General features: G+C 37.2%; 1 protein-coding gene and 1 long non-coding RNA gene across 3 annotated transcripts in view; one reads left to right on the top strand and one right to left on the bottom strand.

Annotated features, from left to right (window-relative positions):
• cdh7a (cadherin 7a) overlaps positions 1-13,376 on the bottom strand; it is a 128,632-nt gene that overhangs the window by 76,690 nt on the left and 38,566 nt on the right. The gene's annotated exons all lie outside the window — the stretch shown is intronic.
• Positions 12,754-13,198, top strand: LOC143737754 (uncharacterized). The gene is made up of 2 exons (XR_013203715.1): positions 12,754-12,931; positions 13,034-13,198. It is a non-coding gene; the product is annotated as an uncharacterized LOC143737754 (long non-coding RNA).

The raw sequence follows: 13,376 nt of genomic DNA, 5'->3' as shown, positions 1-13,376 counted from the left end.
TGACTTTTCACTTAATAGAGTTTGGTCTTCATGAGACAAATCATAAGTTGAAGAGGCACCTCAATATGCAAAGCCTTTCTGGTTGAGTTTTCTCGGTTTTTGAGAGGGATTGGAGGGATTGAGTCAAGTTGCATCTGTCAAAAGCAGCAGAAACACACATAAACAGCTCTAAACAGTTTTGAGTCAACAGCTGAGACGTTTCGCCTTGATTCATTTTCTCAGCTGTGAAGATTTGTCCCCTCATAATTAAATTATTTCTCATTCAATCACGCTCTATTAGATCACGATCACTCCCAGCTCGCCTCGTTACCGCAGGAAACACAATCAGGGCGATTCGGTGGTGACAGTCTCAAGACTGCACTTTGAAATGACTGCTTGTGTGTTTGGATACATTTCATTATATGACATGGCACAACATAACTCTCTCTCTGCAGGCTGCACTGACTGATAGAATATGTTATTCACAGGGTAGAATGAGCTTTGAAGGCTCTAATGAGAATGAGAATCTGATGCCTGGTATATGCAACAATGTAGATTACATATATAAAAGACTGCAATAATTCACATTTATTTGTAAAACCATCTCAAATTAGATCAAATAAGCATGAATGAGATGATTATGGACAATACTTGATCTTGAATTGGATATCAAGTTGTGCATTTTCATTCTCAGAAATCACCCAGAGGCACTTAGATTTTACAGCTTTTGAAAAATCCTCTTTTTCTCCAAAAGAAACATTACAAGTTGACCAGAAAATACGCGGAGAAGCTGTGATTGGCTGAGCTTAATCATTCCCCTGCCCCTCCTGAACCTGATGCCTGATAAAACTGGTATAAATAATTGCACACTGGACCTTACTTTGAGTTTGGAACACGTTTTTCATAATTGCCTCATCCCTTAATCCCTGTGTTGTGTTTAATCCCTTTGTTTTTTTATAGACATTTTAATAATTATCATTTAGTAGCAGATAATTACAGTAACCTTCAGAGCTTAAGAAAAGCAAATAATTCAAAAGACGACCACACAAGTTTTTTTACTGAGACTGCATTGATTTTCTAAAGAGGAACTGAACTTGCCAACATAGCTATCCCATTGTAGAAAAGTTTCATGTAAGTTAAAAGAAAAGAAAAAAATCACTCTACACAACATAATGATCAAGGGCTGCAGGTCACTCTTTGAATGTTAGCTTCGACAAATTCAGTGAGGGAGAAAATAACTCTGAAGAAACCCCGAACCTTTGTGAGAGCAGGTCAGGGGTCTGTGAAGTAGGTGTTTAACTATAGGTAGTCTAAGAAGTCCAGTCATTTGGAATCACGCAGACTTGTCGTGAACATTAGCCGCTTTTCCACTTTTGGGTCAGTGCGAGCCAGGGCTAACAATGTGCAGGGCGGTGCCAATAGCCTCGGATCTTGGGCCCTGAGGCCAAAATCAAGCTGCGTTTCCACTGTTGGGCCAGTAGCCCTGTCGTGCTACCCTAATACCCACCCTTAACGTGCCTCTGTAGAACAAAGTCACAATCTCACCATTTGACCAGAATGTGGAAGCTAGCTGATTGAAAACTAGATTACAAAATTAACATGACAGAAGTGGACGTTTGATCTTTACTTTAAGAATTAAGGCTCCAGCATTGATATTTGACCAATGATTTATAATAAAAAAATGTTACAGTGAAAGTAAAAATTTTACAATCGCACATTAATCATGCTGAATCAAACCGAATTGATCATCATTTCACATAAAACACACAAACTTATTCAGCCACACCTGCTTCCATTTTTTTTTTATGACAGACATCAACAAAACAACGAACAACGTTATGTCCAAAGCCTTACACATTTAGAAAAATATTGATAAAATATCATGTTTAGGTCACATTTCTTTAGAAAGAATAAGCATTTCTAGTAATTTTTCATGAATTTTAGCAATCTCTCTAATCTCACTATACTGTTATCCTTTCAGTCAGAGCCACAGATTGGACAGAAAAGGGATAGTTCACCCAAAAATGACGTTTCTGTCACCCTCAAGTTTTTCCAACCCTGTATGAACTTCTTTCTTCTGCTTAACACAAGAGAATATATTTTGAAGTAATATATATGTCAGTAACCAAACAGATGATGGACCCCATTGGCTTCCAAAGTTTTTCTTTTTCTCCATATGGAAGTTAATGGGGCCCCATCAACTGTTTAGTTACCCATATTCTTCAAAATATCTTATTTTGTGTCCAGCAGAAGAATTAAATTCATACAGGGTTGGAACAACTTTATGACAGAATTTTCATTTTTGGGTGAACTTATCCCTTTAACCAGAGTATATGTAATTGTATAAGTAATGGCATACGTGGATGCAGAAGTCCGGTATCAACAAAGGCACATGAGATACAGATGAAACATGAAATCAACTAAATACACAATTATAATCAAGCAGTCTCTGATATTTTCCATAATCTTATGTGCATTTATTATGGCAATTGTTAGCACGATAGCCTTTAGCATCGCATATAAATATATTTCTGCCTCATACAGTGATCAGAATCTGTATCAGATCTCAATTGGAAGTTATTTCGTACTGTACACTCACTGGTGTCTGTAAGTGAGTTTTGGGCTGTAATTAGTTTTAAATGTCTTTGATTTTGAGGTTAGCTGATAGCCTGATATGAAAACATGGGAAATGATCAGTGGTGTTGACCCTCTCAAACTCCGCCTTTGTTCACAACCACTCCTCAAGCCTCAATTGGACCGCTTAGGACCAAGGTGTTCGGCAAGCCAATAAAAACCCTGCCAGTGACAGTGGAAATGCGACTGGCCCTGAAACACACTAGCATGCTCGCTTTGGGCCTAACAGTGGAAACGCTGCTATTTATTGCCCCTGGTCTATACTCGTATGCTCAGAGTGTCAATTTAATGCTACAGGCCAGGGGTGTTTCTCTACTTCATGATAACCTACCAGTGCTATTCCTTAATATTTTTATGCAATTACTGGAGCTCTCTTGTAAAAAGTGATATTTATGTTAGTCCAGAACTAGGGAGTAGAGAGAATAAGGCTATATAAAAAGAAAATTTTTTTGGAAACTTCTTGTAAATATGTACACCTTAAAGAAGCATACTGTATGTGTCATTAAGGGCCAAGCACCGAAGGTGCGTAGGGACCTATTGTAATCGTTAGTGTTCCTATTATTGTTATTCTTCTTTGCTCTGGAATTCGATTAAGTTTAATAAGTTTAATAACTTTTTTAAAAAAACGACTTTTTCTACTCCTGCTAGACCGTTCGTCCAGTTTTCAGAAAAATGGAATCAGATCATCTTCAGACCATGGCGACAAAAAGTTATGGAATTCAATTTGTTTCGTCAAACTGTTCTTGAATAACTCGAGAACAAAGAACTCGACAAAATTAACATGAGGCTATATCTCCACAGCGCTTCAGCTTATTCTAACCAAACTTGGTTTGTGCTATGACAACCATGACCTGTGGGGACCTGCACAGTTTCAGCACAGTGCCATCTAGTGGTCAGGAGATATGAAAAAAATGTCTCTTTTAGCTTATAACTTCTGAACAGTTTGGCCAAAAATCACAACTGGTCTCTTTAGATTTGGTGCAGCATGTCGAGTCTAACAACACCCAATTTTCCCATATCTGCCATTTTAGGTGCAGCACGTCGAGTCTAACAACACCCAATTTTATCTGCCATTTTAGGGGTCGGACATTTTTAATTTTGTCATTAAATGCTATATTTTACAAATGCATTAGCATATAATTACAAAACTTGGTAAGTGTCATTGGCTCCATGCCCTGAAGGTACTTAAAACGTTTCAAGACAGCACCACCTTGTGGTCAAAAGTTATAATGAAATTTCCAAAAATGCTAATAACTTTTGATTAATTTTGCCTATTGCAATGAAAATGGATTACTTGGGTCATGTCAAGAACATAGATACCAATTTTGCCATTGTCAGCTGAACTTCCTGTCCGACATTTGGATTTTCCCTTTAAAACCAACTAGTTCAAACTCCTCCAAGACCGTTTCCTTCTATTTTTTCACCAAATTAGAGTCAGATCATCTTCAGACTATGCATAGCAAAAAGTTTTGTGGATTTCGTGTCGATAGACAAAACCGTTTTCATAAAACCATTGACAAAACAATTGCTCCAATGCTTTGGCATATTGACACCAAACCTAACTCTGACCACACCACATCAATTTTGTAACAGTGCCACCTACTGGTCAAAAGTGATGAACCATTAAATCACATTACTATTGATTGTATTCATGATTTTCCAGCCATTTTGCCTAAAATCATCTTAATATATCTTTAATTGCTCATTGTTGCAGTTGGTCTGATGCTCCCAGCCACACTGACATGACTTATCGTGCCAGCTGTGAATTTGTCCTGTGAATTTGAAAAAAATGTACTTTGGTTTGAGACACTAACAACATATATAAACTTATATTAAGACATTTTAATTTTTCATTTTAATGTAATTTTGCTTTTCCATTTCACTTTATTTTTCTGATCAATGTGTTTTAAACAAAACATGTTTCTTTGTTATTGGCGATCAATTCATAGGTTTTTCTTTTATCTATAATATAATTTTCCATTTGGTTTTAACTAACAAATGCCATATCCTTGACATTATCCTCCAGAAATTGACATGATTTATATGACCTAGATACTACAGTAGAATTATTACTCACACAGGTCAGTTTATTAAACGAATGAAACTTGTGAGGTAACGCAGTGCTGTTTCACTTGGTATACACTATCACACTTAACTGCATCTGAGTGTGTTGAAAGTTATAATGTTATTCTATGAGTTAGTTTGTTGGCTGTATGAGTCTAACAGTAAGCTAGATAATATTCTAACATTTCACCATGTTGAGCTATATAACATTGATTAGTTTTGTGTTCATTTGCTCACCTGTCTAATAAAGTACATGCAAGAGCGAGAAGTAAGTCGTGGACGTGGAGCTCTTGGCATCTTGAAAACGCCACGCTGATATTGATCCTCGTTTTAGTAGTCCTGTTTTCCCAAAGTCTGCTTTCCATGGACATAATGTTTGAACGAAACAACAACAGCGTGAGCGTGCCGCTAGACGTAGCGCAGTTGTCCACATCTGTCGCCATCGTTACTATGGTTACTCTTTTTTTTGTTTTTTACCTTTATCAGATGTGACAGTGGAAAACCAAATGGAAAGTAAAAGGAGAGAGAGGCAGAACATGAATAGTTTGTGACCCAGATGGAACCCAGCTCCAACACAATGTCTCCTTTCATGTTGGAAGCACTACCCTCATGTTTCTGAAATTCTTGCATACCCAGCAGGGCTCACAAAATTTCAAAATCGCTGGTAGCCCTTTCAGATTTTGGTAGCCCGAAATGAATTTTACTTGCCCAAATAAAAAGCTCTAACAATATTTAGTAGATCTCATTAAAAGACTAATTGAACCCAAACTGACATTACTAATGAAATTGATTTCTAGACATTGTAATGTTATTTTTTTCTAAAATTGGTATTGTACATATATCTGATTTTGCATTGTACTAGCCCCCCCCCCCCCCCCAAATATAAATATTTGTATATAAATGACAACACAAGCATATTAATTCAAGTTACAGAGCTCAGAAGGCATTGCATAACAGGAATAACCCACACATTCCCCATGTCATCTCCACAGACAGCTGACGATGTGTTCCATTATTTTCACTCCGATCATTAAATACAGTCATGAAAACTTGCTCGTTGTCCACTTTGAACATAGGCCTAATGCTCCAAAGCATATCTTTTGGTAAATATAATAATTTGTCACATCAGATAAACAGCCACAGCATGTAATTTTACTGCATGGCCTTTTATGCAGTCTAAATCTAATCTCTATCTGTCCGAAGGCACCATTTACAAAGTGACAATTACCAGTCCACATATACCTCTCTATATCTGAACATCAAGAAAATCTGCAGTTCATTCCACATATCATATCTCACCCAGGGGGTTCCTTTGACTTATCATTGAGATGATGAACATGGTTCAAAGGGACAGCAACCAAGCCTCTATCTTGAGGAAATCTCAATGAATGCCCAGGTAACAAGACACTCCAGGAGAGGAAGCTATTGATAATGTGCACCCCAGATAGAAAGTACTGTAGCACTATCATGCAAATGGAACACAGAGGCAGAGGTTAGCGAGGTGGGAGATGGGCGGCTGGGAGGCAAATAAAACTCTATTTAATGAGGACTTTTACAGTGACCTTCCACATCAAAGATCCCCAAGTTAGTCTCCATCAACCAGCGTGCACACAGAGGCCATTGCACCAGCAGCTAGAGAATTACTACCCCCTCCGCCCAAGTCAATGAACCTCTGACTCCACACAGAGTTTATCACCTAAATCTGCTCCCCCACAGTCACTCTCCCAGCTGCTTGTTTTAGCTATCGACATCTGGACGAGTAAAATCCTCTTAACCTTTTATGCAGTGGAGGTCAGCGGTAATTTACAGTCTATAGTTAATGCTACATAACAATGCACTCAGGGATATCAATTTATTACGTGCACAAATGTATGGATTACAAACCAAGTCATTCAGGGATCCAAACCCCTTTTTCTTGGTCATTAAAATCAGTTCAAAAGATTCAATTTTGTTCATTGATGCATGCATGAAACACTATCTGAATCATATCTGCCAATGGACAAACCAAATTTTCCCAAATTACTAGATTTTGGATGCAAATTTGTGTTTTTGTTAAGCTTGCAACCATTATAGTAGTCTATAGAACTGCACAATGTAAGACTAATTATTAACACATGTACTGTAGGAATGTATTGTTAAATTAATTGCTTTTGGCTTGTTGTGGATTAAATAAAGTAATGATAACGAATGGTGAATGTGAGTCAGTGTCCCTTAAGAGTGATGTTTAACGGGGACGCTGAAATGAATTGGATTTACAGCCTAGAGCTCAAGGTCACATAAAACAAGACCCAAGACGTTTTTACCCTTACACAAGGTCATAAAGGTTCATTACAGTCACAGCGCTTTTGACATCATAGCACTGCTTGAAATATCAAGCTCCTTGCCTCAATAGAAATCTTTATTAAATCACATTAGGTCCCTATAGCCATAGACTGGGCACTGCTGTGCTGTACTTGAGTGACCGGTCTCTTGCCACCAGCTCCCCGATCTAATTTATAACTGTGTCTGCAAAGTCTGACAATGCAGATGACACATTGAATAATGCTAAAATGAAGAAGGGACTAAACCAAGAGATTTTCATTGCCTTGATCTCCATGGGATACAGTGTAAGACAGTCACGGCCATTATTAAAGGATTACGTTTTTGAGACACCTTCTTATAAAAAAAGAATCAGTGTTCTTCCAAGTAATAGGTAATTAAATGACTAAAAAAGGTCACATAACACTCTTGATCCATAATGCAAGTGACACGGGTCAAAACCCTTATATGTAACAACGGCCCAGCATATAAAGACAACCCCCCTTTAAGACAAACATCTTCCATACTGAGCACATCCTTTCTCTAAGCTGAGGCCTTTGCTTGGTCTTGCCGCAGGAAATGTCTTGGCACACATAAAGGTCACTGATATCATGTTTAATAAGACCTACACATCAGCAACTCTCAAAACATTGTCAAGTATTACCCAAATATCCTCCTTTTAAAAGATGGGCCCTTGATGAAAGCTTATAGAAGAGCTGTTGTTTTAAGGTAACATGAAATTCAAAACTGACCTTATTTATGTACTTTATTAATGCAATTGTCTACACATATTCTGAATAATTAATCAATGCAAGTTTTTCCTGTAGAAAATGTATTTTATTTCTATGGTTTTAGTCATCTTGAATCAAAATGTACAGTAATAACTTTATCTGACAGGAATAACTTTCTTCTTTTCCCACCAACATTGTTTAAAAATAAAACTAATAATAATACATTTTATTTCTAGGCACCTTTCTTGACACTCAAGGATACCTTACAAGCATACTAAAGCACATATTAAAATATAGGGAATGATCCACAACATTCAGTAAGCTGGGTACATAGTATACAATAACATAAAATCCTGTCTAAAAAGAGTTAAGACGAAATTTAAAAACAAGAATACTATGACTAGTTCCATAAATTCAGGGCTACTTAACTAAAAGCTCCAGAACCCATGGATATTATAATTACCATTTAGTTCATGTCCTCTAATGTTACTCAGCTAAATGTTTGTGTGTTCTTGACTGGCTGTTTTCCTGTGTATTAGAAGTGGGCACTTTTCAAAGTTTTTTCGGCAGATACATGGAAACGTCAGTAAGTGACAACAAGGGACTGTCTTTATAAGTTAATAATAGAATCAATGCAAGCATACATAATCAATTGTCAATGCAAGATCTTGAACAAAAATTGATGGGCCTCTTGATGAAAATAAATGTTATGATATTATTTCCATCAAGAGGTGCATTCATTTCGGAATCTTTTTTGGCTGGGCAGTGTATTTTTCTAATCAAAATGTTTTCTCTAACAAGACATGTTTCTTAGTCATTAGTAATCAATCTAAAGTTTTTTTTTCTTGTGTCCCCAATTTCACTTTCCATTTATTTTTTTTAAAATATTACAGCACTCTTGCTTGTGTGACATTGCTTAAATATTAACCACATTCCACAACTCACATTCAATCTGATTCTATTCTTGTATGCTGTACGTAATGCAAACAATGATCTTTAGGACACAGAAGTGGTCTGATATGAATATGTATTTTTTCTGTGCTCTTTGATGAAAAGGTTTGTTTATGTAATATTATCACAATAGTTGCCCTGCAGGCAAAATCTGGCATACAGTAGATAAGTAGATATGTCCTATATAGGTAGGTCTCAACTTCTTTCCAGCTGAGGTCTGAAAGGCTATTAAACTAGTGAAATTTAAACGAAACCGACTATAGTGACCTTAATGTTCCACAAAACTTTTCTTACGCATTATTTTCTATTTCTTGCTACAGTAAATGACCCAAATGATTTAAATATACAGGAGAAAGAAAGGGGGACAGCTTGAGACAAAAATCAATTCCCTGCAGATTCTTGGTCATTCTGATGGGAACGCCATTCTCTTCGTTTAGAGCCGTTGGACATCGGAAGCCTCATTGTGGGAATGTCACTTAAAAAGAGTCCCATGGGGTGATGAGAGTATAGGAGAGACTGGCCAGGGACAGCATCACTGAGACACACTCTGTCATTGTGTTCTGACTGAGCCGGAGCCAAAACTCAAAGAGGTCTTGCTGCCGAGCCCTCATTGTGATTTGCTGTTAAGAGCAATCGATCAACCAGAGCTCGACGAAATGTGTCAATCACCCAGAGGAGTGGCCAAGAAGTACGGGCTTTCACCTCAGCCAGTGAGAACAGATGTGACACTAATGAGTTAGAGCACTTCATCTCACCCTAGATAGGGTGGGAGCACGCCAGACAGAAAGACAGAAAGAAATTACACTGAGGAGAAGCATGCTTCAAAATTTTGGGCCTGTGTTGGAGGCATTCAATCATCTGGCGTGTGAGAAAAAACATTGAGCTTTTTTTAGACACTTCCCGTTTAGTTTTTTCACATCATTGTGGAGATCGATCTTGTCTTCAATGCTTTTCTCAAGTTATGGTGCAATAGGTTTATGCAACCACACTCTTTAAAATTCTTTATTGGCATTGAAGACGTGGCCGAAGATCCTATACATCCTCCCCACCGCCACCACTAGGTTGGCCCTTTCCTCCTGTCCAGGGTTGGATCCACCCCTGTCTTCATCTTCCGGCAGGACCTGCCAGTTTACGTCAAGACCTGGACTAAGGACGAGGCTTATGCCAAATAACTTGGTGATAAGACTGTAACTGGATTAGACATAAATTCATATATAGTTGTTTGAAAATTCTTTCAGAGAAAAAAATATTGGATGTTTATGTGCCTACCAAGTATTTCTGGTAGAACCTAAAATGCATATCCGATTGCATCGCTACAAACACCCTTTTGGAACCTTCATTTTTATGAGTGCATTTACACTGATGTTTAAATAGGCCAGCACCGGGACCTTCTTTCTGCTTTTATTGATTACACTATGAGGTATAGAAAATACTACTTGACCTAATCTGCACTCGGCCCATGGAGGAAATTTTGCTAATGGCTGTATTTGCGTCATTGCTCAGTTTTGTCTTCCTTCTCTCGTATTGTGAGGAGTCCAACATATCAATATCAGACAAAGCATTACCTTGCTTACGCTGCACTATTTTGATTATTTTTCAAAGTGAATTGCTTTTGCTTTGCTTCATGTACATCATTCTCCCTGCCACAGAGCTACCAGGCCTTGGCTGCTAATCCTCCAGGGCCGTGCATCATTTTAATTTCTTAATTCTTACTCTTTTTTCTATCTAGGCCTCCTGGGAGTGCGGAAACAGTCCTGGAGCATGGTTTGAGGGTAGTCCCAGAAGACACAGCCATAATGTGTGCCAGGACTGCATGAGGAACATGACATATGTAACAAATTAATTCTCCACACACACTCGCTGCTCCGTGGAATACCAATGAGAGTCGTCTGCAGACTGCTACCAGGCTGTTCGAATGCAGCAAGGTTGTCCGGCTACAGTGGGCTGTTGTACTCCTGCTCTGCTTGACATGACCCTCGGGTGGATTAATTGAGAGTTCAGTGGAAGGTTAATAATCAGCAACAACAGGACTATGAAAGGATTCACCCATTCAGACATGTCTTTTGTTATATTGAAAAAAACAAAATGAACTGAGAAGCAGGTGAAGTTTGTTTAGAGCTTAGAGAGCTCGATTCTGTGACAAAGGGGGTGGAATTAACTATTTGGTTTAATTCCCTCACCCAAATGCACAGTCACTGGTTGGCCACACCACAGAGAAGGTTAGAAGCCCCCAAGCCTCCCCTCCCCCATAGATTCTTTAGATTTTTTTTGTTTTTCAGTTTACTGACTGATTTTGAGGACATTTTGCAGTCACATTCCTTTACTTTGCACTCCTAAAAATAAAGGTTCCAGAAAGGCAGTGATGCCATAGAAGAAGTTAATTATTAATTAAATTTATAATTAGGTTCCCAAAAGAACCTTTCGGTGAACAGTTCTTAAAAGAACCATTTATTCTAGAACTACTTTTAATAATCTAGAACCCTTTACACTATAAAGATACCTTATTGCAATGAAAAGATTTCATGGATGTTAAAGGCTATTCATGAAACCTTAGTGACCAATAAAGAACCTTTATTTTTAAGAGTGTGGATTTTTATCGTGCAACAAAATACAAAATCGTAGGCAAAATATACCAGTTTTTCACAAAACAATTCCCACCAAATCAGATGAAAATTCTACGTTTTCAAAACAACAGCTCTTCATTAAATTGTGATACACAGGTGAAACTCGAAAAATTAGAATATTGTGCAAAAGTTATAATTTTGATGATTATGGCTTACAGCTTATGAGAACCCCAAATTCACTATCTCAGAAAATTTGATTATTACATAAAATCAATAAAAAAAATATTTTAAATATAGAAATGTCGGTCCTCTGAAAAGTATAATCATGCATATGTATATAGTTATACTAAATATATTAGTTTCACCTTTTAATTTGAATTACTGATACATGAACTGTTGCACGATATTCTAGTTTTTCGAGTTTCACCTATATTCTTAAAAAAAAACAGCATTATAAATAAACTCTTTCTTAAACTTTGCTGTAGTGCTATACAGCCAGGTTCTAACGGTCACCGTCCTAACTTTACTTCAATATATTACTATTAATTCCTAATTTAATCATGACAAACTATATATTGTTGGAAAGGTCTAAGACTCCTAAATAGATATTTTAGCGCTATTTTTTATTACAAATTATGTAGGAACAGTAACAGATGAATTTATGACAAGAGTGCACCTCAAAAAATCTCCATCATTACAGGAGTTTCTGACCTTTGTCATAAAAAGTCGACGCACACACTTTTAATAATTGAAACTTTGTTTTTTAATGCTAAAAGTTCATAATAAAACATACTCTAGTATTTGTCAATAAAAAAATATAAATAATATTATCCTCTAAAAAGTATAATATATTATATATATATATATATATATATATATATATATATATATATTACATCACATATTTTAGTAGTTATCATAAAATAGGTATCATTTGAAAGCTTACGAACTCAGAATTCATCCTGTGAATTCCGTTTTGAAATTGGACGTTGCGATACCATAGAAACAGTTCTCCAAATTCTTTTTTCTGGCTCCTCCCCGTCATCATTTTTCATAATTTATTATCAAAACTTTTTCTAATCTTGATAAAACACATATTGTCAGAAAGGTCTGAGTCTCAAGGTTCCATATTTAGTGACAGAAGTGGTATTTGGATAGAAATGTATTAATTTGTTACGGCAGAATGCATACAATTAAATTCAATGGACTGTATGTCACCCGGTGGCTATTTTTGGTATTACGCCTAAACAAAATCATATGGGAACTTCAATTTTTGTGATATCAACTTTAAATTTGGAACACAACTTAGTTAGATATATGGCTTTCATTTTTTAGTAAAAATATTTTGTAAAATATTTATTTTATATAAAAGGAAAAATAATAATACAGTATATTTGATTTACTGTAAATTTTAACTTCCATAACTTTTTCATACTTTCATTTTTTGAAGTGCTTTCACTTCAGCAATAATCTTAGGTCTATATTCCAAAGCATTCTTGAATTATAACCATTTAAGTGTCACGAATCCCGGGCTTGATCCTAGCTTTCTTGCTGCTCTGAGATTGCTGGTGGGCGTGGTCTCCAGTGCTCTTGCCTACTCACCTGAGGCTCACCACGTCAATCAAGCACACCTGTTCCTCATCGGGCAATCTACACTCTTATAAAATCCAGATCAACTTTCCAGTCCCCGCCGGATCGTTGTATCACGCAGTACGAGTACATTCCAGCCTTCCTTTGTTCTGAACTATCTGAACTTTGTTTGTTTTTTGAGGAATTGAGAGCTAACTCGTTTTTTCTATGTCTTGATCACAGAAGTTCCAGCCTGAACCTTGGACTCAGATCTTTCACCAGCACCACGGAGCACAGAACACTGGAAGCCGGACCACAAACCATCTTCCCTACCAGAACATTATCTCTCAGGTAAACTTTTCTTTTTTGCACTTATTGTTTAATAAATTCACCATAATTGAACTGTAACTCTGGTGAGTTCTGTCCCCCGGACCTGACAGAACGATCCGGCCATAATGGACTCCGCAGACCTAGAGCCAGTTCGCCACGAGGTCTCCACTCAGGGAGCAATCCTGGATCAGCACAGCACAGCGCTACAGGAAATCATGGGATAACTTCAGGACCTGTCACTCCGCATGGGAACCCT

Source organism: Siphateles boraxobius, unplaced genomic scaffold (genome assembly GCF_051911475.1).
Source record: "Siphateles boraxobius isolate OS27281-9 unplaced genomic scaffold, OSU_SipBor_1 1, whole genome shotgun sequence".
Taxonomy (NCBI): Eukaryota; Metazoa; Chordata; class Actinopteri; order Cypriniformes; family Leuciscidae; genus Siphateles; species Siphateles boraxobius.
The sequence above is the reverse complement of the archived record's forward strand: the minus strand, read 5'-3'. Positions and strand labels throughout refer to the sequence as shown.